Here is an 18,204-nt window from a genome sequence, read left to right on the forward strand (position 1 = left end):
ACTGTGTCCCTGGGGTGGATGGTAGCTGAGTTAATTGAAACTAAATGGATTCTGTGGGCACAGTGTGAGCTGCCAGCAGGCAAAGGCACAGATGGCCAATGGAGGTGAAAATGGGCATCATATGGTCACAGCACGAGACCAACAACAATCTATAAAGCTGCCACAAAATGTCTGTAGGGGTAAAATAAATAATAGGAAAAAAAAACAACAACATTAAAATGTGTTTGAAATTGTATTTGATGGAAAGTTTTTTTTAAATGAAAACAGAAAAAAAAATTATAGCAGAAAATATAAATTCTAGGTGACAAACTGAGATTAATTGTGATGTGGAAATGAGTGCAGTTAACACTCAGCTTGAAGTAAATTAGTTTAAATGAAAATGAATGGTTATAACAAAGCTTTCCAGGGACAGCGTAGTAACAATACTATAATGTGATAATTAAGTAATATTCCAATGGTCATGCCATTAAGAATGGGAGTCCTATCAAATTTGATAACTTGTTCTTTACATCTGTAAGATATTTTGAGCAGGTGGTAAGAGTTTAGTAGTGTCTAAAAATAAGTGTTGGGGGACTTTAAAACTTTACTTTAAAGCATTGCTTATTTGTGAAATATATCAAGTATCTGATTAGATTGAGCAAAAGTAAGGAATCAGAACTGATTGTAATCTTGAGGATTGAAACACTGCTTGAAAATATTACAATCTGAAATGTATGAATAAACGATTAATGATAATGTATTGCAGGTTTTAGTGCAGTGATCTACAACTGCATGCCAAATTATGTGACCAGTGGGTTGATGTTATATTATACGGGTGCGATTAGACATGAAGTATATATATATATATATATATATATATATATATATATATATATATATATATATATATATATATATAAGCATTTTCAAATTACACATTACAAAACATTTCACTACTGATGAATCCCCAATGACTCTGCCTGGACTCCAAATTACGTTTCACAACAGAATACATGCGAGAAGTGATACAAGATACGAAAACAAATGCATGATAATATATTATGCATTTCAGAATATGACGTGTATGTGTTTAATCGCCTCAAGGCATCATATATTTTATTGGTAACAATATGAAAAAGTACCTCCTACTGTAAAATCTACCTATTTGCTTACCTGACTGTTCAGAGAGAATTGTAAATTTCTCTTCAACACTTCTCTTTCTCTACCCAGTTGTGGTACAGTTCAGATGAAACATTAAATAGGCACTGGTGCTCCTGCCAATGTTTCACAAATTTTTCCTCCATTTCGTGAGTCCAATGAGACTTTCTTGATACTGCAGCCTTGCTAGTTGATGTTCTGTTGCAGTGTAAAATGATCAATGGAAAGGAGGCGAGAACCGGCTTTTCAACATAGATAATATTTTAATAATAAACTGAAGCACAAAAACATAAACACACACACATAACGGACATGTCCGTAAACTATCTCTCTCTCCCGTACGATCCTCTGCAGTCCACCTTTATCCCTCTCGGGAGGCTTGATTAGCCTAATACGGGGCCGGGTGTGTAGGATCACGACCCGGCCCAGCCATACGCCCTGCCACATTCATCCCTCATTCTCTCAGGCTGGGGAGCCCCCAGCATGACGTACACCCCCCCTTCCCTGGGGGAGGGCGTGCCCTAAGCCCCATCTGCCGGCAGGTCATCCCTGTCTACCTGGATGAGGGAGGGGACAAGGGGAGGGAAACAGAAATAATTAAACTGGGGGGTACTTCCTGTAACAGTGTAGTACTCTCAAAAAAACACTGTAAAATTTAAAAGAGAGGGAAAAGGCCAACGCATAGTGGCAGTGAGAGAGAGAGAGAGAGAGAGAGAGAGAGAGAGAGAGATGAAAAAAAAAAACTCTTACTCGCCAGTTCTCCGATACGCCGTAGCTTGTTCCTCGGCCACTCCTCCACCCTCTATCGGATGACAGCCGTGCCTCTCCGGGCGGATCAGAGGCAGACCTCCAGCCCCTGGTGGACGGAACGCCCTGCCGCGTTCTCGGGGAACAGAAGGGGTTTCCCCCGCCCCTGGCAGCGGTTCTCCCACTCCAGGCGGTCGGCAGTGAGCCCCTCCCCGCTCCAGGCGGTCTCAAAGCCCGCCGCGTTTCAGCGGCTGGTAGGGGACTCCTCCGCCCCTGGCAGCGGCTCCTGACCGGCTCCAGGCGGTCGGTTAGGAGCCCCTTCTCCCATCGCGGTCGGCAGCCATCGTCCTCTTTCAGGCGGCTGGGCTCCTTGTCCCCCGTCAGATGGCCGCGACTGCTCCGTTGGGGTGGACTGTAGTGGCGAGAACTCTACTACGGGTTATCCCTCCTCCTTCCCGGATTTCCGGCACCAGTGTAAAATGATCAATGGAAAGGAGGCGAGAACCAGCTTTTCAACATAAATAATATTTGAATAATAAACTGAAGCACACAAACATAAACACACACATGACGGACATGTCCGTAAACTATCTCTCTCTCCCGCACGATCCTCTGCAGTCGACCTTTATCCCCCTCGGAAGGCTTAATTAGCCTAATGAGGGACCGGGTGTGTAGGATCGCGACCCGGCCCCGCCCTCCGCCCTGCCACGTGCAGGTGCATCAGGACTCCTCCCACTGAAACTTTCTGTGCCCCGTTTCTTGCTCTCTCATTGGCTGTAGGTCAACACTGTTGTTGTATTCAGTCAAAACATATTTCACATTGCGCGATTTCACAGACGGGTCCAGATATTTAACATCCTAGATATCTCGCTGCTATCGATGACACGTCGGCGCTTCTCTCAAAAGTTCATACATTGCGATCCCACGATTTCAGGCTTTTGTCGGCGATCTCTACAAAAGCGAGCGTCAGTTAAGAGTACTTTTTGCCAGTCCTGTCTGGTCCAGCGAAGGTGGGTTTATCCCCATAGTCAACAATGTTGCCGGTGATGTCTGTAAGGACTTACCTTACAACAGGCCTACAAGCCCTCAGTCCAGCCTCTCTCAGCCTACTCCAGACAGACTGAGCACTGATGGAGGTATTGTGCATTCCTGGTGTAACTCGGGCAGTTGTTGTGGCATCCTGTACCTGTCCCGCAGGTGTGATATTCGGATGTACCGATCCTGTGCAGGTGTTGTTACATGTGGTCTGCCACTGTGAAGATGATCAGCTGTCCTTCCTGTCTCCCTGTAGTGCTGTTTTATGCATCTCACAGTATGGACATTGCAATTTATTGCCCTGGCCACATCTGTGGTCCTCATGCCTCCATGCAGCATGCCTAAGGCACATTCACTCAGATGAGTAGGGACACTGGGCATCTTTATTTTAGCATTTTTCAGAGTCAGTAGAATGGTCTCTTTAGTGTCCTAAGTTTTTATAACTGTGACCTTAATTGCCTACCGTCTGTAAGCTGTAAGTGTCTTACACAGGTGCATTGTTCGTTAATTGTTTATGATTCATTAAACAAGCATTGAAAACATTGTTTAAACCCTTTATTTGGATTTTTACAAAATTATCTTTAACATACAGTGTCCTGAAAAAGCGACATTTTCTGAGATATATATCCATCCATCTTCAACCGCTTATCCGAAGTCGGGTCGCGGGGGCAGCTGCTCCAGCAGGAAGCTGCTCCACCCTTCTGAGGAAGCCCATTTCAGCCGCTTGTACTCGCGACCTAGTTCTTTCGGTCATGACCCAGCCTTCATGACCATAGGTGAGGGTAGGAACAAAAATTGACCGGTAGATCGAGAGCTTTGCCTTTCGGCTCAGCTCTCTTTTCATGACAACGGTGCGATAGAGCGAGTGCGATACCGCCCCCACTGCCCCGATTCTACGGGCAACCTCCCGCTCCATTGTCCCCTCACTCGTGAACAAGACCCCGAGGTACTTGAACTCCTTCACTTGGGCCACTACCTCCTTCCCTACCTGGAGTACGCACTCCATCGGTTTCCTGCTGAGAACCATGGCCTCAGATTTAGAGGTGCTAATCCTCATCCCAGCTGCTTCACACTCGACTGCCAAGCGATCCAGTGAGAGCTGAAGGTCACGGACCGATGATGACATGAAGACAACATCATCTGCAAAAAGCAGCGATGAGATCCCCAGCCCACCGAACCGCACACCTTCCCCACCCCGACTACGCCTCGATATCCTGTCCATGAATATCACAAACAGGATTGGTGACAAAGCGTAGCCTTGGCGGAGACCAACCCCCACATGGAATGAACTCGACTTTGTGCCGAGGACCCGGACACAGCTCTCGCTTTGGATATATATATATTGCTGTCAAATAAAAAGGATAACAATCACGATACACTGCAATTCCTGGTTTATAATGTGTGTTTATGTACACCGATCAGCCACAACATTAAAACCACCTGCCTAATATTGTGTAGGTCCACCTCTTGCCGTATATATATATATATATATATATATATATATATATATATATATATATATATATATATACCAGGTATTGCAGTGCATCATGATTGTTATCCTTTATTATTTGACAGCAATAGATTGACAGTTTGTATTCCCTATTTAATGCTGTTTAAACCATTACTTGATTTAAATGTAGACTGGGCATCTCGAATGTGTAGTAATGACACAGTCACTGAAGTCGAAACGGGATTAGTCAGCCTCTGAAGGGCACTTCGAAGGGAGAACATTTGTGATAGTCATTCTGTAACATTGCTTAAAACTGTATTTACAATAAAAAAATACTGTTATTTGGAGCCCCACAACTTTCAGCCCTCCATTTCTCTCACAGTGGATGGTAAAGACTTAAGGAATTGGACACAGGGACAATCACTTCTTAAACAATCACTGCCCACAAGTGAGAAAAGATAAACAAACCTTAGAAGAAATGCAATAATTAATACAACAATGTGTTTGTGTTTTCATTTATTGTTATGTCAAAAGATCATCACAAAACCAAATTCCTTATGGCAGCAGAAAACATGCCCCCAGTACTTTCAGTCAAGCCTCTATTTCCACTGACTTTTAGTGCACTGACTGTATAACTGTATTAATATATTGGCTTTTCAAAAATATGCTACTGATTAATTCTGTCCCGACTGCAGTCAGTCCCAGGCAATGTGATGACAACAGTCAGAGTCAAGCAGGTCAGATTTATTGTAGGCTCTGAAAATTTACTGAAGGAATGGACAGCAGCAAGCTCATCTTGGTGGATTCAAATGGACTGTAATCAAGACAAATGTTGCTTACAGGGCCAATTACATATTGAGCTTCCTCCTGCTGGGAAGAGACTGTAGGAGAAAATCGATCAGTTATTTATTATGTTCTTTCTGAGTTTTAAAAGCTATGTGGATGCCCTCCTTGAAATGACTTCCTGCCTGATGACTCAAGAGTTTACCAAATGGAAATGCTTCAATCAGTGTATGTATAATGACACAAGTCGTTAAAATTAGCTTTATCTTCAGTAACACAAATGCCTGCATTCAATGTATATGACAAAGGGAGGATGAGCTTCTGTCTTTGAGGAAATGTGATTTTACCAGTCAAAGTAAATCACCCTGAATTAATTTCATTTAGATTACTGAATCAAAACTGCCAGCCAAGGTTTTGCCATTTTACTGGTTCATGGGTCACAGCCAAGAAGATGAGGGCCTTTATAGTAAAGCAGTCAAGCCGAATGAGGAAATCTCTTGATCTTAAATAGATTTCAAGCTATTGATGTACACTGGATAAACGAAACATAAACAGCAGGAGTCTAACAATATGGACTGTACAATGTAAAAGTCCCGGTTTACACCTGTTATTAAGATGCATCTCAGGTGATCTAAACTCATGTTGTCTTGTGAGACACGTTGTTTACACCTGGTCACTTATATGCATCTGTGACCACTTGTGTTTAGATTTCAAGGGAAGTGTCTCTGATTTCATGACGACATACATCAGTCACTATGCCAGCCTGTTGCTGCATGATAATAAAAGGTAAATAAAAAAAAAGATAAAGAAAACAAAACAAATACACATGTTTTTCCTAGATGAGGTTTTAATTTAATCTAAGTACAACGCAACATTATGATATCCGTGAATGTGTCCTATGTTATCTGGCACCAAGACATAAACAGCAGATCCTTCAAGTCCAATAAGTGCAGGGGTGGAGCCACCGTGGATCAGAATTGTTGGTCCAGCACATCCCACAGATGCTCAATCAGATTGAGATTTGGGGAATTTTGAGGCCAGGACAACACCTTGAACTCTTCATCATGTTCCTCAAACCATTCCTCAACAATGTGTGCAGTGTGGTAGGGTACATTATTCTGCTGAAAGAGGCCACTGCCATCAGGAAATACCATTGCCATGAAGGGGTGTCCCTGGTATGCAATGATATTTAGGTAGGTGGCACTTGTCAAATTGACGTCAACATAAATGGCCGGACCAGGGTTTCCCATCAGAACCAGTGCCCAGAGCATCACACTCCCTCCATCGGCTTGTTATCTTCCCACAGTACATCCTGGGGCCATCACTTCCCCAGTTAAACGGAGCACAGGTCCACGGCCATCCACGTGATGTAAAATAAAATAGGATTCATCGGACCAGGCAACCTTCTTCTACTGCTCCAAGTTCTGGTTCCGACATTTGTGTGCCCTTTTATAATTGTTTTCGACAGTGGACAGGGCACTCTGACTGGTCTGAAGCTACGCAGCCCCATACGCAGCAGGATGCGATGAACTGTGTGTTGTGACACATTCCTCCCATGATCTTCATTTCTCCTGGCCATTTCTATGGCATTCAACACTTTGACTATGAGAACTGATTGTTCACTTAACATCTATTCTACCTAGACCATGTGGCTGTAATGAGTTCAAGCTCGGAGATGGAAGGGAGGAGATGGAGAGCATTGATGCAGGCTCTTTATTTCTCTGCCTTCAACACTCTGTGTGCCCTCTTCTCTGTGATTTTATCAGTTCAATCAGATCAGTGTAACACAAACTTTGTCAACATAAACTTTTCTGAGTCTTCAGCTTCACAATAAAAATAAAAAACTCCAGTCACTGGTCACTAGTGTCGCTCGACCACGCCCCCACTGCCACATATCCCCACCGCCCGACTCAGGCTATCCGTCTATTTGGCACTTGACAAATTTCTCTGCCTTCAACACTCTGTGTGCTCTCTTCTCTGTGCTTTTCTCAGTTCAATCAGATCAGTGTAACACAAACTTTGTCAACATTAACTTTTCTGAGTCTTCAGCTTCACAATAAAAATAAAACACTCAATAAGATACGCCAGTCACTGGTCACTAGTGTCGCTCAACCACGCCCCCACTGCCACATATCCCCACCGCCCGACTCAGGCTATCCGGCCTGCTTACCACCCCCCATTTCTGGAAAGGAAGTCGGCGACAGCCATCTGCGACCCGGTCTGTGGACCATCTTGAATGTAAAGGGCTGGAGAGCCAGATACCACCGGGTGATCCACACTTTGGTATCCTTCATGCAGTGAAGCCATTGGAGTGGGCCATGATCCGAGCAGAGAGTGAAGGCCCACCCCACAGTTAGTATCGGAGAGATGAGGACCGCTGACTTGATGGCCAGACACTGCTTTTCCACAATGCTGTACTTTGTCTCCCTCAAGGAGAGCTTATGGCTGATGTACAGCCCCGGGCGCTCCTCCCCCTCCACCACCATTGAGAGTACGGCCCCCAGTCCTTTGTCTGAAGTGTCCGTCTGTAATAGGAAAGGGAGAGAGAAATTAGGTCAAAATTGGCCACCCGCAAAGAGCGGCTTTAACCTGTGTGAACGCCTGTTGGCACAGTTCCGTCCAATGGACTGGGTCTGGAGCCCTATTTTTAGTGAGATCATTCAGCGGGCTGGTGACGTCAGAATAATTAGGCACAAATTTCCTGTAATAGCCAGCCCCAGGAACTGTCTCAACCTTCAGAGTCTTCAGCTTCACAACAGGTACATTGTCAACATAAACTTCTCTGAGTCTTCAGCTTCACAATAAAAATAAAACACTCAATAAGACACGGCAGTCACTGGTCACTCGTGGCACTAGACCATGCCCCCGCTGCCACAGTGGCCTTGTAAGGAGATGATCAATGTTATTCACTTCACCTGTGAGTGGTCATAATGTATTGGCTTACTGGTGTATAGTGAAACATGACTGCTGGTATTTGCTCCAATTCAGACTCAAGATTATCAGTAATGTGAGGCAATTGGGGCCTGGATGGCAGCTGGCCTTCCAATTCATCCCAAGGATGCTCAGTGGCATTCAGACCAGACTCTCTCCTATTTTTATTGGGCCTTGCTTTGTGCATAGGAGCATTGTCATGCTAGAACAGAAAAGGGCCCTCCTCAAACTGTTGCAAAAATTCTCTCTAATCCCATTGTATTCTGTAGCACTAAGATTTGCTTTCATTGGAATTAAGGGGCCTGAAATTACAAGGGGGTGTCAATGTGTTAGTATTAAATTTAATATTATGCCAAAAGTGTATTGCAATACCTTATAATTCTTTCCTAGAGACATTGCCCAGTACTTTCAATCAAGCCTGTATTTAGTGCAGTATGGATTTATTAATGTATTGGAATGTGCTGAGTGTCCACATTTTATTTTCTATTTCAGTACATTTGGGCTACTGTTTGTTTGAGTGACCTGGCATACTGTAGCAACATTGACTTTTGGTCGAGGCCACCTGTGGGTCTGAATAATGGAAAATGGAGGGCAGGGTGGAAAGTGTGGTAGGATATTTGGGAAAACTTAGCAATTGTGGTTGGTGCAATAATGACACATTTCACCTTTAAATATTTCTCTAAAATAATTTGCAGAGTGACTTTAGTTTAGTTAGAGTACAGAATGGGGTGATCATGACACTGAATGGGGGATATTTGACTGGTGCACCTCTGTCAGACAAAAAGATGTCACTACCATCTGCAGCCTGTCAAGTCATGGCTTTCCCTCGAGAAAAGCTCATCATAGTTACATTCTAGATGTCAGTATTTCTTTGTATGATTGTATCACCACAATCCATCATCAATAAGTCATTTAAAACAATCATACTCTTTCTGCCATTATGTGCTCCTGGCATAGCCCATACATTTAACATGTCAAAGAAATCACCATGGTCTTCCTTCAATTAGAGATGAACTGCTCCTCTGGAAATGACTCATTTCTACTTCAAAGTGCAATCAGAGATTATTAGCAAGCTGGTTTGAAGGGAAGGTGGGATGTGGTGGGGGATGGATGACCAGCACAGCAGTTAAATAGGTTTTGTTCACTTTTAATCACATTTTAGGGGAGATATTTATAATTCATACCTGAGAGACATCTGATCTTCAAAGCAAACAAAGCAGTGCTGGTCTGCAGGGGTTCCTGGGGAGGCAGAATTCATCATCTCCATAAACTACTGTATCAGACAATCTGTGGACATGGTGTTACAGAAATGTCCGAATCTTTAAAATAACACCTAGCAATTAGATTTTTATGAAGCTAAACATTGTTTTTGTTCATAATATAAAATTATTCACCTTACTGCTATATATATATATATATATATATATATATATATATATATACACACATACATACACACACATTTTGGCTAAAATCAAAAAACCTATGTATCCTTCAAGAAGAAGGCAATTCCATAAGGTTCCATTTCAGTTAGAATGATGCGTTAGAAGGAACCTGCCTAGGCAGTAAACAGCTAGGCAGCTCAATAGAACAAATCTATTGTGACCATATTAACTTAATATGTACACTTGCACACGTTTGTCCACAACCGGTTGCTGACAACTGTATTATTTTGATTCAGCTTATCAGAACAATATCACAAACGTCTGATTACCTTATTAATTAAATGCCTGAGATACAATTACATTTATCTGCCTTACTGAACTGAACCACATTCATTATATAGTTTATTTAATTATATTATTTATACTAATTTATGGCAACAGACTGCATTGGAGTTTGAAGGTGAAGGCCACAGAGTCGCCAATGAGAAAATAAATAGTTTCATATGCAACAAAATATCGAGCCTGTTGTCTTGCGGGAATTTTCCGCAAAGGGAGATAAATCCATCACTGAGTAGCACTTACAACAGATTGTGGATGATCTTTCATCTCTCAGGGGTGATCGCTACCAGCCAAATGTTTAATCTGAAAGTTATATCTCTGCCTTTTTATTACTGTAGATCATCTGTGTTGTTAAACATTTAATATCGCCTTAACCAGAAGTTGATATGCATTCCAAATTAGTCATAAATTTTTGTGAAAAATATGAAAAAATTAAGATTTGTTAGTACATCTGCAAGTACATTGTTTGTAAATGTTACGAAGGCAGGCAGAGAATGCAGATCTAAGTGCATCTTTCTATTAACAAAGACAAAAAAACTCACAAAGAAAAAAGAAAAACACAGGAAACCTAGCACAGAGCATAACAACACTTGCAAGAACTAACAAAGGAAACAAGGAAACTAGAGGGCTTAACTACAACAAGGAACAAACAAGGGAATGAGGAACACCTGGGGAAACAATCAGGTAATGAGAACTACAGAGGACTACAAAAACCAAACAGGAAACAGGAACTAAACTAAACTCCAACATAACAGCACAAAAACAAAAGACAACAGGGAATGTGACAGTAAATATGTTCCGATATGGTCACGGACAGCAGTGGAAAAAGAAAAAAGAAAAAACCCATTGCTAAATGCAAATAGTATAAAACTATCTATAAACCATAATACTAACTATTTAATGGTGTACACTTCTCATAACTTTTGATGTTGATGGCAAAGGTTCAAGTTACAATTACATATAATTACAATAAAAAAAATTAAAAAATGAGATGACCTTTTGACCTTATTGCAGTTTACCCCTTCTTTATCCTATACGTTCTTCTATGTATGCTACTTGAACTAGTTTGGTTCGCCTAGTTGGTTTATATTGTTTTAGTTCAGATCTAATAAAAAAAAAAATAATTGCTTTTAAGCCTAATTGATGTGAGTTTGTTTTTTCCCTTTCTTATTCTCAGTGTTTTTCACTAGACTGTAATATTCAGGATGTTCCAAAATACCTTTTCCATTTTAACACAAAAAATACAGCACCAAATTCAATGTTCAAGAGAATAAGAAAATGCACAAAAGTTACAATATTCATTCACATCAAAGCTGGTTTCACTTCACAAAACATCAGTAGTACACAACTCTGGCTACTGTCAGTTCTCTGTAATCAACTCAATCCAATTACTGTCTGCAGGAAACAAAGTGGAGCAGTCTTTACAGTCCTACCAGGATGGAAAATATCCAAGTAAAGTTGCTTTTTCTGCAGATGGCTGATATGAAACAGTTTCTATCCTACTTAAATCGTTAGTTGTGTGGAACGCCATCTCGTTGAAATGAATTATCAGATGTTGAAAAAGACCTGTCCTGTGTACAATATATTATGTTAGCCTAATATTGCTTTTGTATCTGCATAAAATGTGTTATATCACCATAAAACAGTTAAAACATTGATAAAACTTAAATATATGTGATAGGAGGGCAGCACTGGCTCTGAACATTGTCATTATAGTTATTAGTGAATACTACAGGTATTAGGAAGCAATTTCAGACTGTTCTGAAGGGAACCAGTTATTTACAGTTACCTGTTATTAGTCAATGACACACAGCAGCTACGAAAATATAAAGCATTTTTATTTTTCGCAGTGTGTGCCGCAAACAGTCCTGCATGAAAATGTGATTGGATTCTCGTAAACTAGCTTGACAAGCGGATGCACCTCAATTTAGCTGCTTTGCGCCTCTCTCCCTATCCAAAAACAAATAGGGAATTCAGTTACCACATACCTCAACCTCCTTTACATGGTACTAATAGACCATTTTGTTATGCTAGTATAAGTGTATTGCTGGCAGGCTAAAGTCTGCTAAATTGGAAGCACTAATTTTGTACTTAATGCACTTTACTTTGCCGAAAGCAGTGCTGTGGAGCAACTAAAGATGTGTCAAGTATACTTTGTTGTGCTAAAATGGAACTTATCTCAAGTTTAATTCAGTACACATTTAATTAATTTTTTGAAATACACAGATTTGACTCAGTGTGAACTTATAATGTATTTTGTTGACATTACAATTGCAACCCCATTACACTGTAAGAGTTCTGGACATACATTAATTTTATACTGATCATATACTGATGGCCGACACCACAACTGAATTTCAGCTGGCATTAATATATGAACTTCTGGTGCTTGCATTATAAGTATTATAGCATGGGTATCACTGGGAAGAGAGTTGTGGGACCAAGCATAGTGAGTCTTAAACCACTCTTAATCAGTCCCTCCAGGATTTTGCGATAGTGTGTTCACAAGAATTCCTGCAAATACAACCAGTCTCTGCATTTTTTGCAGTAGCTAGCAATTTTGAATAATTTCAACCAAAAAAAATTTTATCTGAGAGAATTCCATCGCTTTCTTTCATGTCTGACAGGCAAAACAAATGCTTGAAAAGCTTGAGGCATACGCAACATATATAAATGGACATCTGCCTTGTATCATCTCCATAGTAACAGTGTAAGCGTCTTTGCCTGGTCTCCACTTTATGGATTCATTATCAAAATCCTTGTCTAAACTTTTGCAGGACAGCAGACTGCACACATGCCACATTCATCACAGCTAGCGTTTAATCTTCACCCCGAGTGCTGCGAATGAGACACAAAACCTGTGTTTATACACAGAAACCCTAACATTCACTTAAAATCCCAATTAGTTGTGTGGTAAAATGTGATTAGAATTTGAAGTGCTTAATTCATTAGGCTACAAATCTGAAAATGGTAATTTATGCTGAAAACTGTGTATGTGTTTTTTTACTGATATAAAAATGTCACTTATACATAGCCTACAGTATATTTCAAAATATGACACAAATGGCAACATAACATATTTGTTTGAAGCACTTTCAAGTCAGACATTGTAATAATTGCAACAGGCCTAACGAATCCTCATTAATGTTTTTAGTTTACAAATTAATTGCACATATATTTTAAACTTAGACTAAGTCTAAGAAAATAAGTTCTTGCATTGTCTGAGTCAGAACATTTTTAAACTAAAATAATTAAGGGTATTCCAATACCCACCGATTTCACCTAAATGTATGGTATTTTTGTGTGCATTTTTATTTATTTATTTATTTATCAAACTGCATATTCAGTTATTGTGCACTAAAATATTACATGTAATTGCATTTACAATGTAATTAACAAAATTACAAAAGTATATAATGATGATTTGTGATTTTTCACTGCAAAACAACCCAAAACAATGCCACATAATTGCATCACAAAATTTGAGAAAAGCCACAGTAAATTTAGACTGCAAAAATCAGGAAAAAGTGCCTCGGATTCTTGGTGGGACTGGTTGATCAATAATGACAACACAGAGTAAAGCTAGAAGAATTGTACATAGGATCTGCCTCAAAGCAACGCTAATCTCACCCAGGGTAACTAGACAAATATTCCCTTTTCATAATGTAAAACAACCTATTTAACATTAAGCTGAGCTTGAAACATAACTTTAACCCCGATTACTTTTAAATGTTGGTTAATATAAACCCCAAACAGCCCCCAAAGCCTACACAGGCTTACCTCATTAATTATGCAAACACCATATAGCAAGCCAATATCAAGTCATCAAGCAGAAACATCAACAGACGTTACAGTATATTCCTGGAAATTAGTATAATTCTATGTAGTTTTAACACATTTTATTATAATAGGTAAACATGCCATTTTGCCCTTTGTACAAAGAAAAGTTAAAAAATGCAGACGTCTGATTGGTCCATCTAATCACTGATCTACAAACACCCTTGACCAAAAGTAGCTAACCTACTAGTTAGCCAGAAATTAATAAAAGTGGATGATGGCGTGCTGGCTAGCTAGCTGCCATTCTGTGTTGTTTGTAGACGCGTGTAGAACCATACGGAGATGCTCATATGCTTATATGATAAAACATTGCTTATATGATATGACTTGCATGATAGTTGTAGAATGACCATATGCAGATTGCGCAATGTTAACAAGCAAATTAACAGTTTCACATTCTTTGTTGGTCTTGTGATTATTCATCTTTCAAGAGGGAAATTACCATGAGAAATCTAATGGAATGCATAACAAATTTAATTCACACATTTTTCTGCATGTATTCTGGAAACTGTAGTGGGGAAAAAGTTAAAGTAACCCTTCCAACTGTTGATATCCAATATTTGGTCCTGAAGCAAACTCAGTAAACTCAGAACCACTGATCAACAGTATAATTCATGAAATCCATCTGTATCATAACAATAGTCCAAAACAAAATTTGACAGACATTTCTCAATAAAATATAAGAAAGACAGGTAGCACACCTCCAGCAAACTGTGAAATTAGCAGTGCAACACAGCAAACTAAAATTAAATGTGTCTGCAGTCACGGTAAATCTTTTTTTTTTTTTAAACAGGAAATGGGGTAAGACAAGTGCAGAGAAAAGTAATGCAATTACAGTCTCCTTGGGATGCCAGATCAATGTAATTACTGTAGCTACCATTATTAGAACATATTCCCTCTGAACTTTACCAGGAGGAACTAGACACAAAATATTTCCACTGTCCAGTCAATATTAACGGCTCCTTGAGAAATTACTGTCTAACTGAACACTGCAAACATATGCCTGAAATTACGGTTGTTTCAAATTAGTAAAATCAGTTACTTAGTGATGTGCATAATCAGACAGTAATTCCCAAATGCTGGTTATTTGCAATCCTAAATCTCCAGTGCGGAAAATGTAATTTGCTCCCTCTACACAGCCTAAGTCTTCCATCTTGATATTCTTTTCTTCTGCTTTTTGTAAGTTTGTCCAGCGGGCCTTTATTCAGCTGCATGGTGGACATTAAACACAACTGTCTCTGTGTCTCATGGACTTTCACAGACTGTTATTTTCTCAGTGAAATGAGAGGCAGATCAGAGAGGAAAGACGGTGAGAAATTAAAAAAGCATGGGATTTAGCTGTCTTTTGGGAGAATAATAATTTAATCACAACCTGTCAAAAGCTAAGTTTAGCAGAAAATCACCCCTAGCACATACAGTATAATGCCTGTAAATATACATTAGTGACATTTATATGTTTGTACCAGTGCAGGACAGTTTTGAGCAGTCTAAAGTAGTTTATGATTGATTTTGAGTTGTGTTAATGAAGTCATCTGTTTTGTTAAAACTTACAGCAGAGTAGTAAGACAGCATTCAAACTAAAGAAATAGATGCTTTTATTATTTTCTTTGGGAACGAGAATACCCACGCCGCCACACTGCGGATGTCTGGACCCATAACGGTTGTGTAGCACGAGAGGTCTCAGACATGAGCTTGTGATGTTGACTCAAAGACATAAGAGCCAAGAGTGGCATGAACAAACAACTATAAAATGTTATGAATATGTGCGGAGAGGACCAGCCTGCCGCATTACAAACATGCTGCAGAGGGACACCTCTAGCCAAGGCTTTAGAGGAGGCAACCCCTCTAATAGAGTGAGCCCTGATCCCTACAATAGCATCTCTCATCTAATGAGACATTGTGTTTGTCCTTGGTGGCTTGGTGTTAAGGCCCCCATGATAAACAAATAGTTACCCTGTTCTTATGCTACTGGCTAGTGTGGTGGATGTAAGCCTGAAGGGCACGGATTGGACACAGTCCATGAAGTCTTTCCTGATCTGGCGTTGTAAACGGCGGGGAATAGAAGGATTCAAGAGTGTCCGGATGTATGGCTGAGAAAGGAACCTTAGGCAGGTAGTCAGGATGAGGTTGCAATATTGCTTTAGCCATTCTAAGGGCAAAATCTAAGCAGGATGGCAAGAGAGACAGAGCCTGCAAATCTTCAGTTCTTTTTAAAGAAGTAATCGCCATAAGAAAAACCATCTTGAGAGTCAGAAGTTTATCAGACGCTAACTCTAGAGGTTCAAAGGGGGTCTCATCCAGACCCTCAAGGACTATTGCTAAGTCTCATGAAGTTATCCTGGTCCTAGCAGGACGTCTTAATCACATGGCTCCACGAAATAAGCGAGCGAGCAGAGGATGTTTCCCCAATGATATCCCTTCAATCAAGGTATGGCAAGCCGACAGAGTGGCCACATAAACCCTGAGAGTGTCGGGGCATGTGCCTGCTGATAATTTTACCTGCAGAAAGTCCAGCATTGAAGCAATCTGGCAGTAAATATGGCAATCTGGATCAGCATTATGTGCACTGCACCATCTTTCAAAGACACCCCATTTATTGGTATAACTTCTTCTAGTAGAGGGAGCCCTAGCACTTAGAATGGTCTCTATAACTTCAAGTGAAATGCCAGTGTCTCTCAGTTGGTACTCTTCAGGGGCCAAACATAAAGGTTCCATAACTCGGGCCGGGGATGAAATATTTGTCCCCAGCGCCTGAAACAGAAGGTCCCTCCTGTCCGAAATCGGCCAAGGTGAGCCATCGAGGAGAGACATTATCTCTGATAAACATACCCTGTTCGGCAAACGCGCCGCTATTAGTAAGAGGCAGGACCCTTGCTGGCAAACTCTGGCCAAGACTCCTGGGAGCAGAGAACCCAGAGGAAATGCATACAGGCGCATTCTGGGCCATATATGTGCCATCGCGTCCAGACCCAGGGGGGCTGGGTGACTCAGAGAGAAGTAGAGGGGATATTGCGCTGTTTGTTGGGAGGTGAAGAGGTCCACTTCCGCTCTGTAAAATCTCAATCAGATTTATTCCACTACCTCGGGTGGAGTTTGCACTCCCCAGCCGGTATTTTCTGTCTGGAGAGTAAATCTGCTCCCACATTCAGGCATCTAGGGATATAAACTGCTATGATTGACAGGAGCTTGCCCTGGGCCCAAAGGAGAATCTGCTGTGCCAGTCTATTCAGCTGGCTTGACCGTAGACCTCCTTGATGGTTTATGTAAGAGACTACCGCTGTGTTGTCAACCCGCAACAATACATGGCAGCCTCTCAGGAGGAAGTACTTCAGGGCCAGAAATACAGCCATAAAGTCGAGACCGTTGATGTGCCAATCGAGCTGATGACCCTCCCATTCCCCTTGAGCTGGACGACCACTTAAGACTGCTCCCCAGCCCGTCATGGAGGCGTTTGTCGTTAGCAGCTTGTGATGTCAAGATGTACCTAGAGTGGGACCCAAAGTGAGGAACCGGGGTCTGAACCACATAGAAAGGGTACATAGCATGCGGCGCATAACCCTTATCAGCCTTAGGGGACTGGCCCTTGGATGAAATCCCCTGGCTTTGAGCCACAACTGAAATGGTCTCATGTGCAAAAGGCCCAAAGGAATCACCGAGGACACAGATGCCATGAGACCTAGTATTCGTTGATACGACGAACAGTGCAACCTTGGTCTAGCCTGACTTTGCTCTGGGTGTTCTGAATGGACTTGATTCGAGTGGGAATCAATTATGCCTGTATCATGGTCTAATTTCATACGATCCCCAGATAGGTAGTTTTCTGAGTGGGAGAGAGGACGCTTTTCTTGATGTTGAGCCGCAAACCCAGAGAAACCAGATGAGCTAAGATGATATCCCTGTGCTATAATGCCAGTTCTTGTGACTGTGCTAGTATCAGCCAATCATCTACATAACTGAGAATGTAGATGCCCCGGATTCGCAAAAGAACCAGTGCTGCATCCATGCACTTTGTGAATGTGCAGGGTGATAAGGCTAGGCCGAATGGAAGAACCCGATATTGGAAAACTTCACTCCCGAAAGCGAACCTCAGGAACGTCCTGTGTTGTGGCAGAATTTCTATATGAAATTATGCATCCATGAGATCTATCATGAACAACAAATCATGATGTTGGATTTGAGACCTAACCATCTTGACGGTTAGCATCTAGAACTTGAACTGAGCGATTCAAGCTCCGAAGGTCTAAAATCAGATGCAATCCCCCATCCTTCTTGGGAATCTGTTGTAGTAACTAACTCTCTCTCTGAAAGGGGAACATGTTCTATGGCCCCTTTGACCAAGAGATTTTGCAGTTCTTCCCACAGTAGACATGCTTGTTCTGGTTTCAAGGTAGTGGGAACAACGTGGGTCTCTTTAGAGATGATGCCGAGCCGGGCAAGTCTCTTCTACCTGCGGCATCATGGAATACTCCCGTGCCTCAGCACCCACGATAGTCGAATATGTCGATGTCGAAGGCACGAAGACACGGGAAGTATAAGGTTTCCTCCATGAACGATCAA

This window comes from Xyrauchen texanus, chromosome 28, assembly GCF_025860055.1.
Source record: "Xyrauchen texanus isolate HMW12.3.18 chromosome 28, RBS_HiC_50CHRs, whole genome shotgun sequence".
NCBI lineage: Eukaryota > Metazoa > Chordata > Actinopteri > Cypriniformes > Catostomidae > Xyrauchen > Xyrauchen texanus.